The sequence below is a fragment of the Scyliorhinus torazame genome, chromosome 5 (genome assembly GCF_047496885.1).
Source record: "Scyliorhinus torazame isolate Kashiwa2021f chromosome 5, sScyTor2.1, whole genome shotgun sequence".
NCBI classification, from domain to species: Eukaryota; Metazoa; Chordata; class Chondrichthyes; order Carcharhiniformes; family Scyliorhinidae; genus Scyliorhinus; species Scyliorhinus torazame.
Genome location: NC_092711.1, coordinates 27,964,650 through 27,986,060, shown reverse-complemented (window position 1 = coordinate 27,986,060; position 21,411 = coordinate 27,964,650).

Sequence of the window (21,411 nt, the reverse complement as noted above, 5' to 3'; positions counted from 1 at the left end):
CCAATAACACAATCTGCAGAAACACATCCTCAGCATCTCCACTCACCTCCCAATAACAGAACCTGCAGAAACCCATCCTCGGCATTTTCACTAACCTTCCAATAACACAACACGCAGAAACCCATCCTCAGCATCCTCACTCACCTCCCCGGAACACAACCTGCAGCAACCCATCCTCAGAATCTTCATTCACCCCTCAATAACACAACCTGCAGAAACACATCCTCAGCACCTTCACTCACCTCCAAATAACACAACCTGCAGGAACCCATCCTCAGCATCTCCACTAGCCTCCCAATAACACAACCTGCAGAAATCCATCCTCAGCTTCTCCACTCACATTCCAATAACACAACCTGCAGAAACGCATCCTCAGCATCTTCACTCACCTCCCAATAACTCAACCTTCAGAAGCCCATCCTCAGCATCTTCATTCACCTTCCAATAGCACAACTTTCAGAAGCCCATCCTCAGCATCTTCACTCACCTTCCAATAAGACTATCTTCAGAAGCCCATCCTCAGCATCTTCACTAACCTGCCAATAATACAACCTTCAGAAGCTCATCCTCAGCAGCTTCACTCACCTCCCAATAATACAACCTGCAGCAACCCATCCTCAGCATCTTCACTCATCTCCCAATAACATGGGCAGCACGGTAGCATTGTGGATAGCACAATTGCTTCACAGCACCAGGGTCCCAGGTTCGATTCCAGATTGGGCCACTGACTGTGCGGAGTCTGCACATACTCTCCGTGTGTTCGTGGGTTTCCTCCGGGTGCTCCGGTTTCCCCCCACAGTCCAAAGATATGCAGGTTAGGTGGATTGACCATGATAAATTACCCTTAGTGTCCAAAATTACCCTTAGTGTCGGGTGGGGTTACTGGGTTATTGGGATAGGGTGGAGGTGTTGACCTTGGGTAGGGAGCTCTTTCCAAGAGCCGGTGCAGACTTGATGGGCCGAATGGCCTCCTTCTAAACTGTAAATTCTATGAAAACACAACTTGCAGAAACACATCCTCAGCATCTCCACTAACCACCCAATAACACAACCTGCAGAAACCTATCCTCAGCATCTCCACTCACATTCCAATAACACAACCTGCAGAAACCCTTTCTCAGCATCTTCACTCATCTCCCAATAAGACAACCTGCAGAAACCCATCCTCAGCATCTTCACTAACCTTCCAAACACACAAACTGCAGAAAACCATCCTCAGCAGCTCCACTCACCTCCCAATAACACAACCAGCAGAAACCCATCTTCAGCATCTTCACCAACCTTCCAATAACACAACCTGCAGAAACCCCTCCTCAGCATCTCCGCTCACCTCCCAATAACACAACCTGCAGAAAGCCATCCTCTGCATCTTCACTCACCTCCCAATTACACAACCTGCAGAAACCCATCCTCAGCATCTTCACTCACCTCCCAATAACACAACCTTCAGAAGCCCATCATCAGCATCCTCACTCACCTCAAATAACACAAGCTGCAGAAACCCATCCTCAGCATCTCCACTCGACTCCAAATAACACAAACTGCGGAAACCCATCCTCGGCATCTTCACTCACCTCCAAATAACATAACCTGCAGAAACCCATCCTCAGCATCTCCATTCACCTCCCAATAACAAAGCCTTCAGAAGCCCATCCTCAGCATCTTCACTCACACCCCAATAACACAACCTTCAGAAGCCCTACCTCAGCATCTTCACTTAACTACCAATAACACAACCTGCAGAAACCCATCCTCAGCATCTTCACCAACCTTCCAATAACACAACCTGCAGAAACCCATCCTCAGCATCTCCACTCACCTCCCAATAACACAACCTGCAGAAACCCATTCTCTGCATCTTCACTCACCTCCCAATTACAAAACCTGCAGAAACCCTTACTCAGCATCTTCACTCATCTCCCAATAATACAACCTGCAGAAACCCATCCGCAGCATCTTCACTAACCTTCCAATAACACAACCTGCAGAAAACCATACTCAGCATCTCCACTCACCTCACAATAACACATCCTGCAGAAACCCATCCTCAGCATCTTCACTAACCTTCCAATAACACGACATGCAGAAAACCATCCTCAGCATCTCCACACACCTTCCAATAACACAACCTGCAGTAAACCATCCTCAGCATCTCCACTAACCTCACAATAACACAACCTGTAGAAACCCATCATCAGCGTCTCCACACACCTCCCAATAACACAACCTTCAGAAGCCCATCCTCAGCATCTGCTCTCACCTCCCAATAACATGACCTGCAGAAAGCCATCCTCAGCATCTTCACTCACCTCCAAATAACACAACCTGCAGAAATCCGTCCTCAGCATCTTCACTAACCTTCCAATGACACAACCTGCAGAAAACCATCCTCAGCATCTCCACTCACCTCCCAATAACACAACCTGCAGAAATCCATCCTCAGCATCTTCACTAACCTTCCAATCACACAACATGCAGAAAACCATCCTCAGCATCTCCGCACACCTTCCAATAACGCAACCTGCAGAAAACCATCCTCAGCATCTCCACTAACCTCACAATAACACAACCTGTAGAAACCCATCATCAGCGTCTCCACACACCTCCCAATAACACAACCTGGAGAAACCCATCCTCAGCATCTCCACTCACCTCCCAATCACACATCCTGCAGAAACCCATCCTCAGCATCTCCACTTAACTCCCAATAACACAACCTTCAGACGCCCATCCTCAGCATCCCCACTCACCTCCCAATAACACAACCTTCAGAAGCCCATCCTCAGCATCTTCACTCACGTCCCAATATCACAACCTTCAGAAGCCCATCCTCAGCATCTTCACTCACGTCCCAATAACACAACCTGCAGAAACCCATCCTCAGCATCTTCATTCACCTCCCAATTACACAACCTTCGGAAGCCCATCCTCAGCATCTCCACTCACCTCCCAATAACACAACCTTCAGAAGCTCATCCTCAGCATCTTCACTCACCTCCCAATAACACAACCTTCAGAAGCCCATCCTCAGCATCTTCACTCACCTCCCAAGAACGCAACCTGCAGAAACCCATCCTCAGCATCTTCAACAACCTTCCAATAACACAACCTGCAGAAACCCATCCTCAGCATCTCCACTCACCTCGCAATAACGCAACCTGCAGAACCCCGTCCTCTGCATCTTCACTCACCTCCCAATTACACAACCTGCAGAAACCCTTTCTCAGCATCTTCACTCAGCTCCCAATAACACAACCTGCAAAAACCCATCCTCAGCATCTCCACTCACCTCCCAAAAACACAACCAGCAGAAACCCATCTTCAGCATCTTCACCAACCATCCAATAACACAACCTGCAGAAACCCCTCCTCAGCATCTCCGCTCACCTCCCAATAACACAACCTGCAGAAAGCCATCCTCTGCATCTTCACTCACCTCCCAATTACACAACCTGCAGAAACCCTTTCTCAGCATCTTCACTCACCTCCCAATAACACAACCTGCAGGAACCCATCCTCAGCATCTTCACTAACCTTCCAATAACACAACCTGCAGAAAATCATCCTCAGCATCTCCACTCACCTCCCAATAACACAACCTGCAGAAAACCATCCTCAGCATCTCCACTCACCTCCCAATAACACAACCTGCAGAAACCCATCCTCAGCATCTTCACTCACCTTCCAATAACACAACATGAAGAAAACCATCCTCAGCATCTCCACACACCTCCCAATAACACAACCTGCAGAAAACCATCCTCAGCATCTCCACTAACCTCACAATAACACAACCTGTAGAAACCCATCCTCTGCGTCTCCACTCACCTCCCAATAACACAACATGCAGAAACCCATCCACAGCATCTCCACTCACCTCCCAATCACACAACCTGCAGAAACCTATCCTCAGCATCTTCACTCACGTCCCAATAACACAACATTCAGAAGCCCATCCTCAGCATCTTCACTCACGTCCCAATAACACAACCTGCAGAAACCCATCCTCAGCATCTTCATTCACCTCCCAATTACACAACCTTCAGAAGCCCATCCTCAGCATCTCCACTCACCTCCCAATAACACAACCTTCAGAAGCCCATCCTCAGCATCTTCACTCACCTCCCAATAACACAACCTTCAGAAGCTCATCCTCAGCATCTTCACTCACCTCCCAAGAACGCAACCTGCAGAAACCCATCCTCAGCATCTTCAACAACCTTCCAATAACACAACCTGCAGAAACCCATCCTCAGCATCTCCACTCACCTCGCAATAACGCAACCTGCAGAACCCCGTCCTCTGCATCTTCACTCACCTCCCAATAACACAACATTCAGAAGCTCATCCTCAGCATCTTCACTCACCTCCCAAGAACGCAACCTGCAGAAACCCATCCTCAGCATCTTCAACAACCTTCCAATAACACAAACTGCAGAAAACCATCCTCAGCAGCTCCACTCACCTCCCAATAACACAACCAGCAGAAACCCATCTTCAGCATCTTCACTAACCTTCCAATAACACAACCTGCAGAAAACCATCCTCAGCATCTTCACTAACCTTCCAATAACACAACATGCAGAAAACCATCCTCAGCATCTCCACGCACCTTCCAATAACACAACCTGCAGTAAACCATCCTCAGCATCTGCTCTCACCTCCAAATAACACAACCTGCAGAAATCCATCCTCAGCATCTTCACTAACCTTCCAATAACACAACCTGCAGAAAACCATCCTCAGCATCTCCACTTACCTCCCAATAACACAACCTGCAGAAATCCATCCTCAGCATCTTCACTAACCTTCCAATAACACAACATGCAGAAAGCCATCCTCAGCATCTCCGCACACATTCCAATAACACAACCTGCAGAAAACCATCCTCAGCATCTCCACTAACCTCACAATAACACAACCTGTAGAAACCCATCATCAGCGTCTCCACACACCTCCCAATAACACAACCTGGAGAAACCCATCCTCAGCATCTCCACTCACCTCCCAATAACACAACCTGCAGAAACCTATCCTCAGCATCTCCACACACCTTCCAATCACACATCCTGCAGAAACCCATCCTCAGCATCTCCACTCACCTCCCAATAACACAACCTTCAGACGCCCATCCTCAGCATCTCCACTCACCTCCCAATAACACAACCTTCAGAAGCCCATCCTCAGCATCTTCACTCACGTCCCAATAACACAACCTGCAGAAAGCCATCCTCTGCATCTTCACTCACCTCCCAATTACACAACCTGCAGAAACCCTTTCTCAGCATCTTCACTCACCTCCCAATAACACAACCTGCAGGAACCCATCCTCAGCATCTTCACTAACGTTCCAATAACACAACCTGCAGAAAATCATCCTCAGCATCTCCACTCACCTCCCAATAACACAACCTGCAGAAAACCATCCTCAGCATCTCCACTCACCTCCCAATAACACAACCTGCAGAAACCCATCCTCAGCATCTTCACTCACCTTCCAATAACACAACATGAAGAAAACCATCCTCAGCATCTCCACACACCTCCCAATAACACAACCTGCAGAAAACCATCCTCAGCATCTCCACTAACCTCACAATAACACAACCTGTAGAAACCCATCCTCAGCGTCTCCACTCACCTCCCAATAACACAACATGCAGAAACCCATCCACAGCATCTCCACTCACCTCCCAATCACACAACCTGCAGAAACCTATCCTCAGCATCTTCACTCACGTCCCAATAACACAACATTCAGAAGCCCATCCTCAGCATCTTCACTCACGTCCCAATAACACAACCTGCAGAAACCCATCCTCAGCATCTTCATTCACCTCCCAATTACACAACCTTCAGAAGCCCATCCTCAGCATCTCCACTCACCTCCCAATAACACAACCTTCAGAAGCCCATCCTCAGCATCTTCACTCACCTCCCAATAACACAACCTTCAGAAGCTCATCCTCAGCATCTTCACTCACCTCCCAAGAACGCAACCTGCAGAAACCCATCCTCAGCATCTTCAACAACCTTCCAATAACACAACCTGCAGAAACCCATCCTCAGCATCTCCACTCACCTCGCAATAACGCAACCTGCAGAACCCCGTCCTCTGCATCTTCACTCACCTCCCAATAACACAACCTTCAGAAGCTCATCCTCAGCATCTTCACTCACCTCCCAAGAACGCAACCTGCAGAAACCCATCGTCAGCATCTTCAACAACCTTCCAATGACACAAACTGCAGAAAACCATCCTCAGCAGCTCCACTCACCTCCCAATAACACAACCAGCAGAAACCCATCTTCAGCATCTTCACTAACCTTCCAATAACACAACCTGCAGAAAACCATCCTCAGCATCTTCACTAACCTTCCAATAACACAACATGCAGAAAACCATCCTCAGCATCTCCACACACCTTCCAATAACACAACCTGCAGTAAACCATCCTCAGCATCTGCTCTCACCTCCAAATAACACAACCTGCAGAAATCCATCCTCAGCATCTTCACTAACCTTCCAATAACACAACCTGCAGAAAACCATCCTCAGCATCTCCACTTACCTCCCAATAACACAACCTGCAGAAATCCATCCTCAGCATCTTCACTAACCTTCCAATAACACAACATGCAGAAAGCCATCCTCAGCATCTCCGCACACATTCCAATAACACAACCTGCAGAAAACCATCCTCAGCATCTCCACTAACCTCACAATAACACAACCTGTAGAAACCCATCATCAGCGTCTCCACACACCTCCCAATAACACAACCTGGAGAAACCCATCCTCAGCATCTCCACCCACCTCCCAATAACACAACCTGCAGAAACCTATCCTCAGCATCTCCACACACCTTCCAATCACACATCCTGCAGAAACCCATCCTCAGCATCTCCACTCACCTCCCAATAACACAACCTTCAGACGCCCATCCTCAGCATCTCCACTCACCTCTCAATAACACAACCTTCAGAAGCCCATCCTCAGCATCTTCACTCACGTCCCAATAACACAACCTTCAGAAGCCCATCCTCAGCGTCTTCACTCACCTCCCAATAACACAACCTTCAGAAGCCCATCCTCAGCATCTTCACTCACCTCCCAAGAACGCAACCTGCAGAAACCCATCCTCAGCATCTTCAACAACCTTCCAATAACACAACCTGCAGAAACCCATCCTCAGCATCTCCACTCACCTCGCAATAACACAACCTGCAGAACCCCGTCCTCTGCATCTTCACTCACCTCCCAATTACACAACCTGCAGAAACCCTTTCTCAGCATCTTCACTCACCTCCCAATAACACAACCTGCAGAAACCCATCCTCAGCATCTTCACTAACCTTCCAATAACGCAAACTGCAGAAAACCATCCTCAGCAGCTCCACTCAGCTCCCAATAACACAACCAGCAGAAACCCATCTTCAGCATCTTCACCAACCTTCCAATAACACAACCTGCAGAAACCCCTCCTCAGCATCTCCGCTCACCTCCCAATAACACAACCTGCAGAAAGCCATCCTCTGCATCTTCACTCACCTCCCAATTACACAACCTGCAGAAACCCATCCTCAGCATCTTCACTCACCTTCCAATAACACAACCTGCAGAATCCCATCCTCAGCATCTTCACTAACCTTCCAATAACACAAACTGCAGAAAACAATCCTCAGCAGCTCCACTCACCTCCCAAAAACACAACCAGCAGAAACCCATCTTCAGCATCTTCACCAACCTTCCAATAACACAACCTGCAGAAACCCCTCCTCAGCATCTCCGCTCACCTCCCAATAACACAACCTGCAGAAACCCCTCCTCAGCATCTCCGCTCACCTCCCAATAACACAACCTGCAGGAACCCATCCTCAGCATCTTCACTAACCTTCCAATAACACAACCTGCAGAAAATCATCCTCAGCATCGCCACTCACCTCCTAATAACACAATCTGCATAAACCCATCCTCAGCATCTTCACTCACCTCCCAATAACACAACCTGCAGAAAACCATCCTCAGCATCTCCACTCACCTCCCAATAACTCAACCTGCAGAAACCCATCCTCAGCATCTTCACTCACCTTCCAATAACACAACATGAAGAAAACCATCCTCAGCATTTCCACACACCTCCCAATAACACAACCTGCAGAAAACCATCCTCAGCATCTCCACTAACCTCACAATAACACAACCTGTAGAAACCCATCCTCAGCGTCTCCACTCACCTCCCAATAACACAACATGCAGAAACCCATCCACAGCATCTCCACTCATCTCCCAATCACACAACCTGCAGAAACCTATCCTCAGCATCTTCACTCACGTCCCAATAACACAACCTTCAGAAGCCCATCCTCAGCATCTTCACTCACGTCCCAATAACACAACCTGCAGAAACCCATCCTCAGCATCTTCATTCACCTCCCAATTACACAACCTTCAGAAGCCCATCCTCAGCATCTCCACTCACCTCCCAATAACACAACCTTCAGAAGCTCATCCTCAGCATCTTCACTCACCTCCCAATAACCAACCTTCAGAAGCTCATCCTCAGCATCTTCACTCACCTCCCAAGAACGCAACCTGCAGAAACCCATCCTCAGCATCTTCAACAACCTTCCAATAACACAACCTGCAGAAACCCATCCTCAGCATCTCCACTCACCTCGCAATAACGCAACCTGCAGAACCCCGTCCTCTGCATCTTCACTCACCTCCCAATTACACAACCTGCAGAAACCCTTTCTCAGCATCTTCACTCACCTCCCAATAACACAACATGCAGAAACCCATCCTCAGCATCTTCACTAACCTTCCAATAACACAAACTGCAGAAAACCATACTCAGCAGCTCCACTCACCTCCCAATAACACAACCAGCAGAAACCCATCTTCAGCATCTTCACCAACCTTCCAATAACACAACCTGCAGAAACCCCTCCTCAGCATCTCCGCTCACCTCCCAATAACACAACCTGCAGAAAGCCATCCTCTGCATCTTCACTCACCTCCCAATTACACAACCTGCAGAAACCCATCCTCAGCATCTTCACTCACCTTCCAATAACACAACCTGCAGAATCCCATCCTCAGCATCTTCACTAACCTTCCAATAACACAAACTGCAGAAAACCATCCTCAGCAGCTCCACTCACCTCCCAATAACACAACCAGCAGAAACCCATCTTCAGCATCTTCACTAACCTTCCAATAACACAACCTGCAGAAAACCATACTCAGCATCACCACTCACCTCCCAATAACACAACCTGCAGAAACCAATCCTCAGCATCTTCACTAACGTTCCAATAACACAACATGCAGAAAACCATCCTCAGCATCTCCACACACCTTCCAATAACACAACCTGCAGTAAACCATCCTCAGCATCTCCACTAACCTCACAATAACACAACCTGTAGAAACCCATCATCAGCGTCTCCACACACCTCCCAATAACACAACCTTCAGAAGCCCATCCTCAGCATCTGCTCTCACCTCCCAATAACATGACCTGCAGAAAGCCATCCTCAGCATCTTCACTCACCTCCAAATAACACAACCTGCAGAAATCCATCCTCAGCATCTTCACTAACCTTCCAATAACACAACCTGCAGAAAACCATCCTCAGCATCTCCACTTACCTCCCAATAACACAACCTGCAGAAATCCATCCTCAGCATCTTCACTAACCGTCCAATAACACAACATGCAGAAAACCATCCTCAGCATCTCCGCACACATTCCAATAACACAACCTGCAGAAAACCATCCTCAGCATCTCCACTAACCTCACAATAACACAACCTGTAGAAACCCATCATCAGCATCTACACACACCTCCCAATAACACAACCTGGAGAAACCCATCCTCAGCATCTCCACTCACCTCCCAATAACACAACCTGCAGAAACCTATCCTCAGCATCTCCACACACCTTCCAATCACACATCCTGCAGAAACCCATCCTCAGCATCTCCACTCACCTCCCAATAACACAACCTTCAGACGCCCATCCTCAGCATCTCCACTCACCTCCCAATAACACAACCTTCAGAAGCCCATCCTCAGCATCTTCACTCACGTCCCAATAACACAACCTTCAGAAGCCCATCCTCAGCATCTTCACTCACGTCCCAATAACACAACCTCCAGAAACCCATCCTCAGCATCCCCACTCACCTCCCAGTAACACAACCTTCAGACGCACATCCTCAGCATCTCCGCTCACCTCCCAATAACACAACCTTCAGAAGCCCATCCTCAGCATCATAACTCAACTTACAATAACACAACCTGCAGAAACCCACACTCAGCATCTTCACTAACCTTCCAATAACACAATCTGCAGAAACCCATCCTCAGCATCTCCACTCACCTCCCAATAACACAACCTGCAGAAACCCATCCTCGGCATTTTCACTAACCTTCCAATAACACAACACGCAGAAACCCATCCTCAGCATCCTCACTCACCTCCCCGGAACACAACCTGCAGCAACCCATCCTCAGCATCTTCACTCACCCCTCAATAACACAACCTGCAGAAACACATCCTCAGCACCTTCACTCACCTCCAAATAACACAACCTGCAGAATATCATCCTCAGCATCTCCACTAGCCTCCCAATAACACAACCTGCAGAAACCCATCCTCATCATCTCCACTCACATTCCAATAACACAACCTGCAGAAACACATCCTCAGCATCTTCACTCACCTCCCAATAACTCAACCTTCAGAAGCCCATCCTCAGCATCTTCATTCACCTTCCAATAGCACAACTTTCAGAAGCCCATCCTCAGCATCTTCACTCACCTCCCAATAAGACTATCTTCAGAAGCCCATCCTCAGCATCTTCACTAACCTGCCAATAATACAACCTTCAGAAGCTCATCCTCAGCAGCTTCACTCACCTCCCAATAATACAACCTGCAGCAACCCATCCTCAGCATCTTCACTCATCTCCCAATAACATGGGCAGCACGGTAGCATTGTGGATAGCACAATTGCTTCACAGCACCAGGGTCCCAGGTTCGATTCCAGATTGGGCCACTGACTGTGCGGAGTCTGAACATACACTCCGTGTGTTCGTGGGTTTCCTCCGGGTGCTCCGGTTTCCCCCCCACAGTCCAAAGATATGCAGGTTAGGTGGATTGACCATGATAAATTACCCTTAGTGTCCAAAATTGCCCTTAGTGTCGGGTGGGGTTACTGGGTTATTGGGATAGGGTGGAGGTGTTGACCTTGGGTAGGGAGCTCTTTCCAAGAGCCGGTGCAGACTTGATGGGCCGAATGGCCTCCTTCTAAACTGTAAATTCTATGAAAACACAACTTGCAGAAACACATCCTCAGCATCTCCACTAACCACCCAATAACACAACCTGCAGAAACCCATCCTCAGCATCTCCACTCACATTCCAATAACACAACCTGCAGAAACCCATCCTCAGCATCTTCACTCACCTCCCAATAACACAAATTGCATAAATCCATCCTCAGCATCTGAACTAACCTCAAGTAACACAAGGTGCAGAAACCCATCCGCAGCATCTCCACTCCACTCCCAATAACACAACATGCAGAAACCCATCCTCGGCATCTACACTCCTCTCAATAACACAACCTGCAGAAACCCATCCTCGGCATCTTCACTAACCTTCCAATAAGACAACCTGCAGAAACCCATCCTCAGCATCTCCACTCACCTTGCAATAACACAACCTGCAGAAAACCATCCTCAGAATCTCACTAACCTCCCTAAAACACAACCTGCAGAAACCCATCATCAGCATCTTCACTCACCTCACAATAACACAACCTGCAGAAACCCATCCTCAGCATCGCCGTTCACCTCCCGATAACACACACTGCAGAAACCCACACTCAGCATCTTCACTAACCTGCCAATAACACAACCTGCAGAAACCCATCCTCAGCATCATCACTCACCCACCAATAACACAACCTCATCATCAGATGGGTTGAACCAGATCAGTTTAACCATCCTCAGCATCTTCACTCACCTCCCAATAACACAACCTGCAGAAACCCATCCTCAGCATCTCCACTCACCTCCCAATAACAGAACCTGCAGAAACCGATCCTCAGCATCTCCACTCACATTCCAATAACACAGCCTGCAGAAACCCATCTTCAGAATCTCCCCTCACCTCCCAATAACACAACCATTAGAAGCCCATCCTCAGCATCTTCACACATCTCCCAATCACACAACCTTCAGAAGCAAATCCTCAGCATCTCCACTCACCTCCCAATAACACAACCTTCAGAAGACCATCCTCAGCATCCCCACTCCACTCCCAATAACCCAACCATCAGAAGCCCATCCTCAGCATCTTCACTCACCTCCCAATAACATAACCTTCAGAAGCCCATCCTCAGCATCGTCACTCTCCTGTCAATAATACAATGTGCATAAATCCATCCACAGCATCTTAACTAACCTCAATTAACACAAGTTGCAGAAAACCATCCTCAGCATCTCCACTCCACTCCCGATAACACAACCTTCGGAAACCCATCCTCGGCATCTCCACTCACCTCCCAATAACACAACCTGCAGAAACCCATCCTCAGCATCTCCACTCACCTTCCAATAAACCAACCTGCAGAAACCCATCCTCAGAATCTCACTAACCTCCCAATAACACAACTGTAGAAACCCATCCTCAGCATCTTCACTCACCTCCCAATAACACAACCCGCAGACAGCTATCCTCAGCATCTCCACGCATCTCCCAATAACACAACCTTCAGAAGCCCATCCTCAGCATCTTCACGAACCTTCCAATAACACAATCTGCAGAACCCCATCCTCAGCATCTTCACTCACCTCCCAATAACACAACCTTCAGAAGCCCATCCTCAGCATCTTCACTCACCTCCCAATAACACGACCTGCAAAAACCCATCATCAGCATCTCCACTCACCTCCCAATAACACAACCTGCATAAATCCATCCTCAGCATCTTAACTAACCTCAAGTAACACAAGGTGCAGAAACCCATCCGCAGCATCTCCACTCCACTCCCAATAACACAACCTGCGGAAACCAATCCTCGGCATCTTCAATCCTCTCAAAAACACAACCTGCAGAAACCCATACTCGGCATCTTCACTAACCTTCCAATAAGACAACCTGCAGAAACCCATCCTCAGAATCTCACTAACCTCCCAATAACACAACCTTCAGAAACGCATCATCAGCATCTCCACTCACCTCCCAATAACACAACCTGCAGAAACCCATCCTCAGCATCTTCATTCACGTCCCAATAACACAACCAGCAGAAACCCATCCTCAGCATCTCCACTCACCTTCCAATAACACAACCTGCAGAAACCCATCCTCAGAATCTCACTAACCTCCAAATAACACAACCTGCAGAAACCCATTCTCAGCATCTTCATTCACCTCCCAATAACACAACCTGCAGAAACCCATCCTCATTCTCGCCGTTCACCTCCCAATAACACACACTGCAGAAACCCACACTCAGCATCTTCACTAACCTGCCAATAACACAACCTGCAGAAACCCACACTCAGCATCTTCACAAACCTTCCAATAACATAACCTGCAGAAACCCATCCTCAGCATCTCCACTCACCTCCCAATAACACAACCTGCAGAATCCCATCCTCAGCATCTTGATTAACCTCCCAAAAACACAACCTGCAGAAACCCATCCTCAGCATCTACACTCACCTTCCAATAACACAATCTGCAGAAACCCATCCTCAGCATCTTCACTCATTTCGCAATAACACAACCTGCAGAAACCCATCCCCAGCATCTCCACTCACCTTCCAATAACACAACCTGCAGAAACCCATCCTCAGAATCTCACTAACCTCCAAATAACACAATCAGCAGAAACCCATCCTCAGCATCTTCACTCGCCTCCCAATAACACAACCTGCAGAAACCAATCCTCAGCATCATCACACCTCTCAATAACACAACCTGCAGAAACCCATCCTCGGCATTTTCACTAACCTACCAATAAGACAACATGCAGAAACCCATCCTCAGCATCTCCACTCACCTTCCAATAACACAACCTGCAGAAAGCCATCCTCAGCATCTCCACTCACCTACCAATAAAACAACCTGCAGAAACCCATCCTGAGCATCTCCACTCACCTTCCAATAACACAACCTGCAGAAACACATCCTCAGAATCTCACTAACCTCCCTATAACACAACCTGCAGAAACCCACACTCAGCATCTTCACTAACCTGCCAATAACACAACCTGCAGAAACCCATCCTCAGCATTATCACTCACCTTCCAATAACACAACCTGCAGAAACCCACACTCAGCATCTTCACTAACCTTCCAATAACACAACCAGCAGAAACCCATCCTCAGCATTTTCACTCACCTTCCAATAACATAACCTGCAGAAACCCATCCTCAGCATCTCCACTCACCTCCCAATAACACAACCTGCAGAATCCCATCCTCAGCATCTTCATTAACCTCCCAAAAACACAACCTGCAGAAACCCATCCTCAGCATCTACACTCACCTTCCAATAACACAACCTGCAGAAACCCATCCTCAGCATCTTCACTCATTTCGCAATAACACAACCTGCAGAAACCCATCCCCAGCATCTCCACTCACCTTCCAATAACACAACCTGCAGAAACCCATCCTCAGAATCTCACTAACCTCCAAATAACACAATCAGCAGAAACCCATCCTCAGCATCTTCACTCGCCTCCCAATAACACAACCTGCAGAAACCAATCCTCAGCATCATCACACCTCTCAATAACACAACCTGCATAAACCCATCCTCGGCATTTTCACTAACCTACCAATAAGACAACATGCAGAAACCCATCCTCAGCATCTCCACTCACCTCTCAATAACACAACCTTCAAAAGCAAATCCTCAGCATCTCCACTCACTTCCCAAGAACACAACCTTCAGAAGGCCATCCTCAGCATCTTAACTCTCCACCCAATAACACAACCTTCAGACGGCGATCCTTAGCATCTTCACTCACCTCACAATAACACAACCTTTGGAAACCCACCCTCTGCATCTTCACTAACCTGCCAATAACTAAACCTGCAGAAACCCATCCTCAGCTCTTCACTCAATTCCCAATAACACAACCTTCAGAAGCCCATCCTCAGCATCTTCACTCACCTTCCAATAACACAACCTGCAGAAACCCATCCTCAGCATCTACACTCACCTTCCAATAACACAACCTGCAGAAACCCATCCTCAGCATCTTCACTCATTTCGCAATAACACAACCTGCAGAAACCCATCCCCAGCATCTCCACTCACCTTCCAATAACACAACCTGCAGAAACCCATCCTCAGAATCTCACTAACCTCCAAATAACACAATCAGCAGAAACCCATCCTCAGCATCTTCACTCGCCTCCCAATAACACAACCTGCAGAAACCAATCCTCAGCATCATCACACCTCTCAATAACACAACCTGCAGAAACCCATCCTCGGCATTTTCACTAACCTACCAATAAGACAACATGCAGAAACCCATCCTCAGCATCTCCACTCACCTTCCAATAACACAACCTGCAGAAACCCATCCTGAGCATCTCCACTCACCTTCCAATAACACAACCTGCAGAAACCCATCCTCAGAATCTCACTAACCTCCCTATAACACAACCTGCAGAAACCCACACTCAGCATCTTCACTAACCTGCCAATAACACAACCAGCAGAAACCCATCCTCAGCATTTTCACTCACCTACCAATAACACAACCTGCAGAAACCCACACTCAGCATCTTCACTAACCTTCCAATAACACAACCAGCAGAAACCCATCCTCAGCATTTTCACTCACCTACCAATAACACAACCTGCAGAAACCCATCCTCAGCATCTCCACTCACCTCCCAATAACAGAACCTGCAGAAACCTATCCTCGGCATCTGCACTAACCTCCCAATAACACAGCCTGCATAAACCCATCCTCAGCATCTCCGCTCACATTCCAATAACACAGCCTGCAGAAACCCATCCTCAGAATCTCCACTCACCTCTCAATAACACAACCTTCAGAAGCCCATCCTCAGCATCTTCACTCATCTCCCAATAACACAACCTTCAAAAGCAAATCCTCAGCATCTCCACTCACTTCCCAATAACACAACCTTCAGAAGGCCATCCTCAGCATCTTAACTCTCCACCCAATAACACAACCTTCAGACGGCGATCCTTAGCATCTTCACTCACCTCACAATAACACAACCTTTGGAAACCCACCCTCTGCATCTTCACTAACCTGCCAATAACTAAACCTGCAGAAACCCATCCTCAGCTCTTCACTCAATTCCCAATAACACAACCTTCAGAAGCCCATCCTCAGCATCTTCACTCACCTTCCAATAACACAACCTGCAGAAATCCATGCTCAGCATATTTACTAACCTCAAATAACACAAGCTGTTGAAACCCATCCTCACCTTCTCCACTCCACTCCCAATAACACAACCTCCAGAAGCCCATCCTCAGCATCTTCACTCACCTCCCAATAACACAACCTGCAGAAACCCATCCTCAGCCTCTTCACTCACATCCCAATAACACAACCTGCAGAAACCCATCCTCAGAATCTCACTAACCTCCCAATAACACAACCTGCAGAAACCCATCCTCAGCATCTTCACTAACCTACCAATAAGACAACATGCATAAACCCATCCTCAGCATCTCCACTCCCCTTCCAATAACACAACCTGCAGAAACCCATCCTCAGAATCTCACTAATCTCCCAATAATACAACCTGCAGAAACCCATCCTCAGCAACTTCACTCACCTCCCAATAACACAACCTGCAGAAATCCATACTGAGCATCTCCACTCACCTTCCAATACCACAACCTGCAGAAACCCATCCTCAGAATCTCACTAACCTCCAAATAACACAATCTGCAGAAACCCACACTCAGCATCTTCACTAACCTTCCAATAACACAATCTGCAGAAACCCATCCTCAGCATCTCCACTCACCTCCCAATAACAGAACCTGCAGAAACCCATCCTCGGCATTTTCACTAACCTTCCAATAACACAACACGCAGAAACCCATCCTCAGCATCCTCACTCACCTCCCCGGAACACAACCTGCAGCAACCCATCCTCAGCATCTTCACTCACCCCTCAATAACACAACCTGCAGAAACACATCCTCAGCACCTTCACTCACCTCCAAATAACACAACCTGCAGAAAATCATCCTCAGCATCTCCACTAGCCTCCCAATAACACAACCTGCAGAAACCCATCCTCAGCATCTCCACTCACATTCCAATAACACAACCTGCAGAAACACATCCTCAGCATCTTCACTCACCTCCCAATAACTCAACCTTCAGAAGCCCATCCTCAGCATCTTCATTCACCTTCCAATAGCACAACTTTCAGAAGCCCATCCTCAGCATCTTCACTCACCTCCCAATAAGACTATCTTCAGAAGCCCATCCTCAGCATCTTCACTAACCTGCCAATAATACAACCTTCAGAAGCTCATCCTCAGCAGCTTCACTCACCTCCCAATGATACAACCTGCAGCAACCCATCCTCAGCATCTTCACTCATCTCCCAATAACATGGGCAGCACGGTAGCATTGTGGATAGCACAATTGCTTCACAGCACCAGGGTCCCAGGTTCGATTCCAGATTGGGCCACTGACTGTGCGGAGTCTGCACATACTCTCCGTGTGTTCGTGGGTTTCCTCCGGGTGCTCCGGTTTCCCCCCACAGTCCAAAGATATGCAGGTTAGGTGGATTGACCATGATAAATTACCCTTAGTGTCCAAAATTGCCCTTAGTGTCGGGTGGGGTTACTGGGTTATTGGGATAGGGTGGAGGTGTTGACCTTGGGTAGGGAGCTCTTTCCAAGAGCCGGTGCAGACTTGATGGGCCGAATGGCCTCCTTCTAAACTGTAAATTCTATGAAAACACAACTTGCAGAAACACATCCTCAGCATCTCCACTAACCACCCAATAACACAACCTGCAGAAACCCATCCTCAGCATCTCCACTCACATTCCAATAACACAACCTGCAGAAACCCATCCTCAGCATCTTCACTCACCTCCCAATAACACAAATTGCATAAATCCATCCTCAGCATCTGAACTAACCTCAAGTAACACAAGGTGCAGAAACCCATCCGCAGCATCTCCACTCCACTCCCAATAACACAACATGCAGAAACCCATCCTCGGCATCTTCACTCCTCTCAATAACACAACCTGCAGAAACCCATCCTCGGCATCTTCACTAACCTTCCAATAAGACAACCTGCAGAAACCCATCCTCAGCATCTCCACTCACCTTGCAATAACACAACCTGCAGAAAACCATCCTCAGAATCTCACTAACCTCCCTAAAACACAACCTGCAGAAACCCATCATCAGCATCTTCACTCACCTCACAATAACACAACCTGCAGAAACCCATCCTCAGCATCGCCGTTCACCTCCCGATAACACACACTGCAGAAACCCACACTCAGCATCTTCACTAACCTGCCAATAACACAACCTGCAGAAACCCATCCTCAGCATCATCACTCACCCACCAATAACACAACCTCATCATCAGATGGGTTGAACCAGATCAGTTTAACCATCCTCAGCATCTTCACTCACCTCCCAATAACACAACCTGCAGAAACCCATCCTCAGCATCTCCACTCACCTCCCAATAACAGAACCTGCAGAAACCCATCCTCAGCATCTCCACTCACATTCCAATAACACAACCTGCAGAAACCCATCCTCGGCATCGTCACGAACCTTCCAATAACACAACCTGCAGAAACCCATCCTCAGCATCTTCACTCACCTCCCAATAACACAAATTGCATAAATCCATCCTCAGCATCTGAACTAACCTCAAGTAACACAAGGTGCAGAAACCCATCCGCAGCATCTCCACTCCACTCCCAATAACACAACATGCAGAAACCCATCCTCGGCATCTTCACTCCTCTCAATAACACAACCTGCAGAAACCCATCCTCGGCATCTTCACTAACCTTCCAATAAGACAACCTGCAGAAACCCATCCTCAGCATCTCCACTCACCTTGCAATAACACAACCTGCAGAAAACCATCCTCAGAATCTCACTAACCTCCCTAAAACACAACCTGCAGAAACCCATCATCAGCATCTTCACTCACCTCACAATAACACAACCTGCAGAAACCCATCCTCAGCATCGCCGTTCACCTCCCGATAACACGCACTGCAGAAACCCACACTCAGCATCTTCACTAACCTGCCAATAACACAACCTGCAGAAACCCATCCTCAGCATCATCACTCACCCACCAATAACACAACCTCATCATCAGATGGGTTGAACCAGATCAGATGAACCATCCTCAGCATCTTCACTCACCTCCCAATAACACAACCTGCAGAAACCCATCCTCAGCATCTCCACTCACCTCCCAATAACAGAACCTGCAGAAACCGATCCTCAGCATCTCCACTCATATTCCAATAACACAGCCTGCAGAAACCCATCTTCAGAATCTCCCCTCACCTCCCAATAACACAACCATTAGAAGCCCATCCTCAGCATCTTCACACATCTCCCAATCACACAACCTTCAGAAGCAAATCCTCAGCATCTCCACTCACCTCCCAATAACACAACCTTCAGAAGACCATCCTCAGCATCCCCACTCCACTCCCAATAACCCAACCATCAGAAGCCCATCCTCAGCATCTTCACTCACCTCCCAATAACATAACCTTCAGAAACCCATCCTCAGCATCGTCACTCTCCTGTCAATAATACAATGTGCATAAATCCATCCACAGCATCTTAACTAACCTCAATTAACACAAGTTGCAGAAAACCATCCTCAGCATCTCCACTCCACTCCCGATAACACAACCTTCGGAAACCCATCCTCGGCATCTCCACTCACCTCCCAATAACACAACCTGCAGAAACCCATCCTCAGCATCTCCACTCACCTTCCAATAAACCAACCTGCAGAAACCCATCCTCAGAATCTCACTAACCTCCCAATAACACAACTGTAGAAACCCATCCTCAGCATCTTCACTCACCTACCAATAACACAACCCGCAGACAGCTATCCTCAGCATCTCCACGCATCTCCCAATAACACAACCTTCAGAAGCCCATCCTCAGCATCTTCACGAACCTTCCAATAACACAATCTGCAGAAACCCATCCTCAGCATCTTCACTCACCTCCCAATAACACAACCTTCAGAAGCCCATCCTCAGCATCTTCACTCACCTCCCAATAACACGACCTGCAAAAACCCATCATCAGCATCTCCACTCACCTCCCAATAACACAACCTGCATAAATCCATCCTCAGCATCTTAACTAACCTCAAGTAACACAAGGTGCAGAAACCCATCCGCAGCATCTCCACTCCACTCCCAATAACACAACCTGCGGAAAACAATCCTCGGCATCTTCAATCCTCTCAAAAACACAACCTGCAGAAACCCATACTCGGCATCTTCACTAACCTTCCAATAAGACAACCTGCAGAAACCCATCCTCAGAATCTCACTAACCTCCCAATAAAACAACCTTCAGAAACGCATCATCAGCATCTCCACTAACCTCCCAATAACACAACCTGCAGAAACCCATCCTCAGCATCTTCATTCACGACCCAATAACACAACCAGCAGAAACCCATCCTCAGCATCTCCACTCACCTTCCAATAACACAACCTGCAGAAACCCATCCTCAGAATCTCACTAACCTCCAAATAACACAACCTGCAGAAACCCATTCTCAGCATCTTCATTCACCTCCCAATAACACAACCTGCAGAAACCCATCCTCATTCTCGCCGTTCACCTCCCAATAACACACACTGCAGAAACCCACACTCAGCATCTTCACTAACCTGCCAATAACACAACCTGCAGAAACCCACACTCAGCATCTTCACAAACCTTCCAATAACATAACCTGCAGAAACCCATCCTCAGCATCTCCACTCACCTCCCAATAACACAACCTGCAGAATCCCATCCTCAGCATCTTGATTAACCTCCCAAAAACACAACCTGCAGAAACCCATCCTCAGCATCTACACTCACCTTCCAATAACACAATCTGCAGAAACCCATCCTCAGCATCTTCACTCATTTCGCAATAACACAACCTGCAGAAACCCATCCCCAGCATCTCCACTCACCTTCCAATAACACAACCTGCAGAAACCCATCCTCAGAATCTCACTAACCTCCAAATAACACAATCAGCAGAAACCCATCCTCAGCATCTTCACTCGCCTCCCAATAACACAACCTGCAGAAACCAATCCTCAGCATCA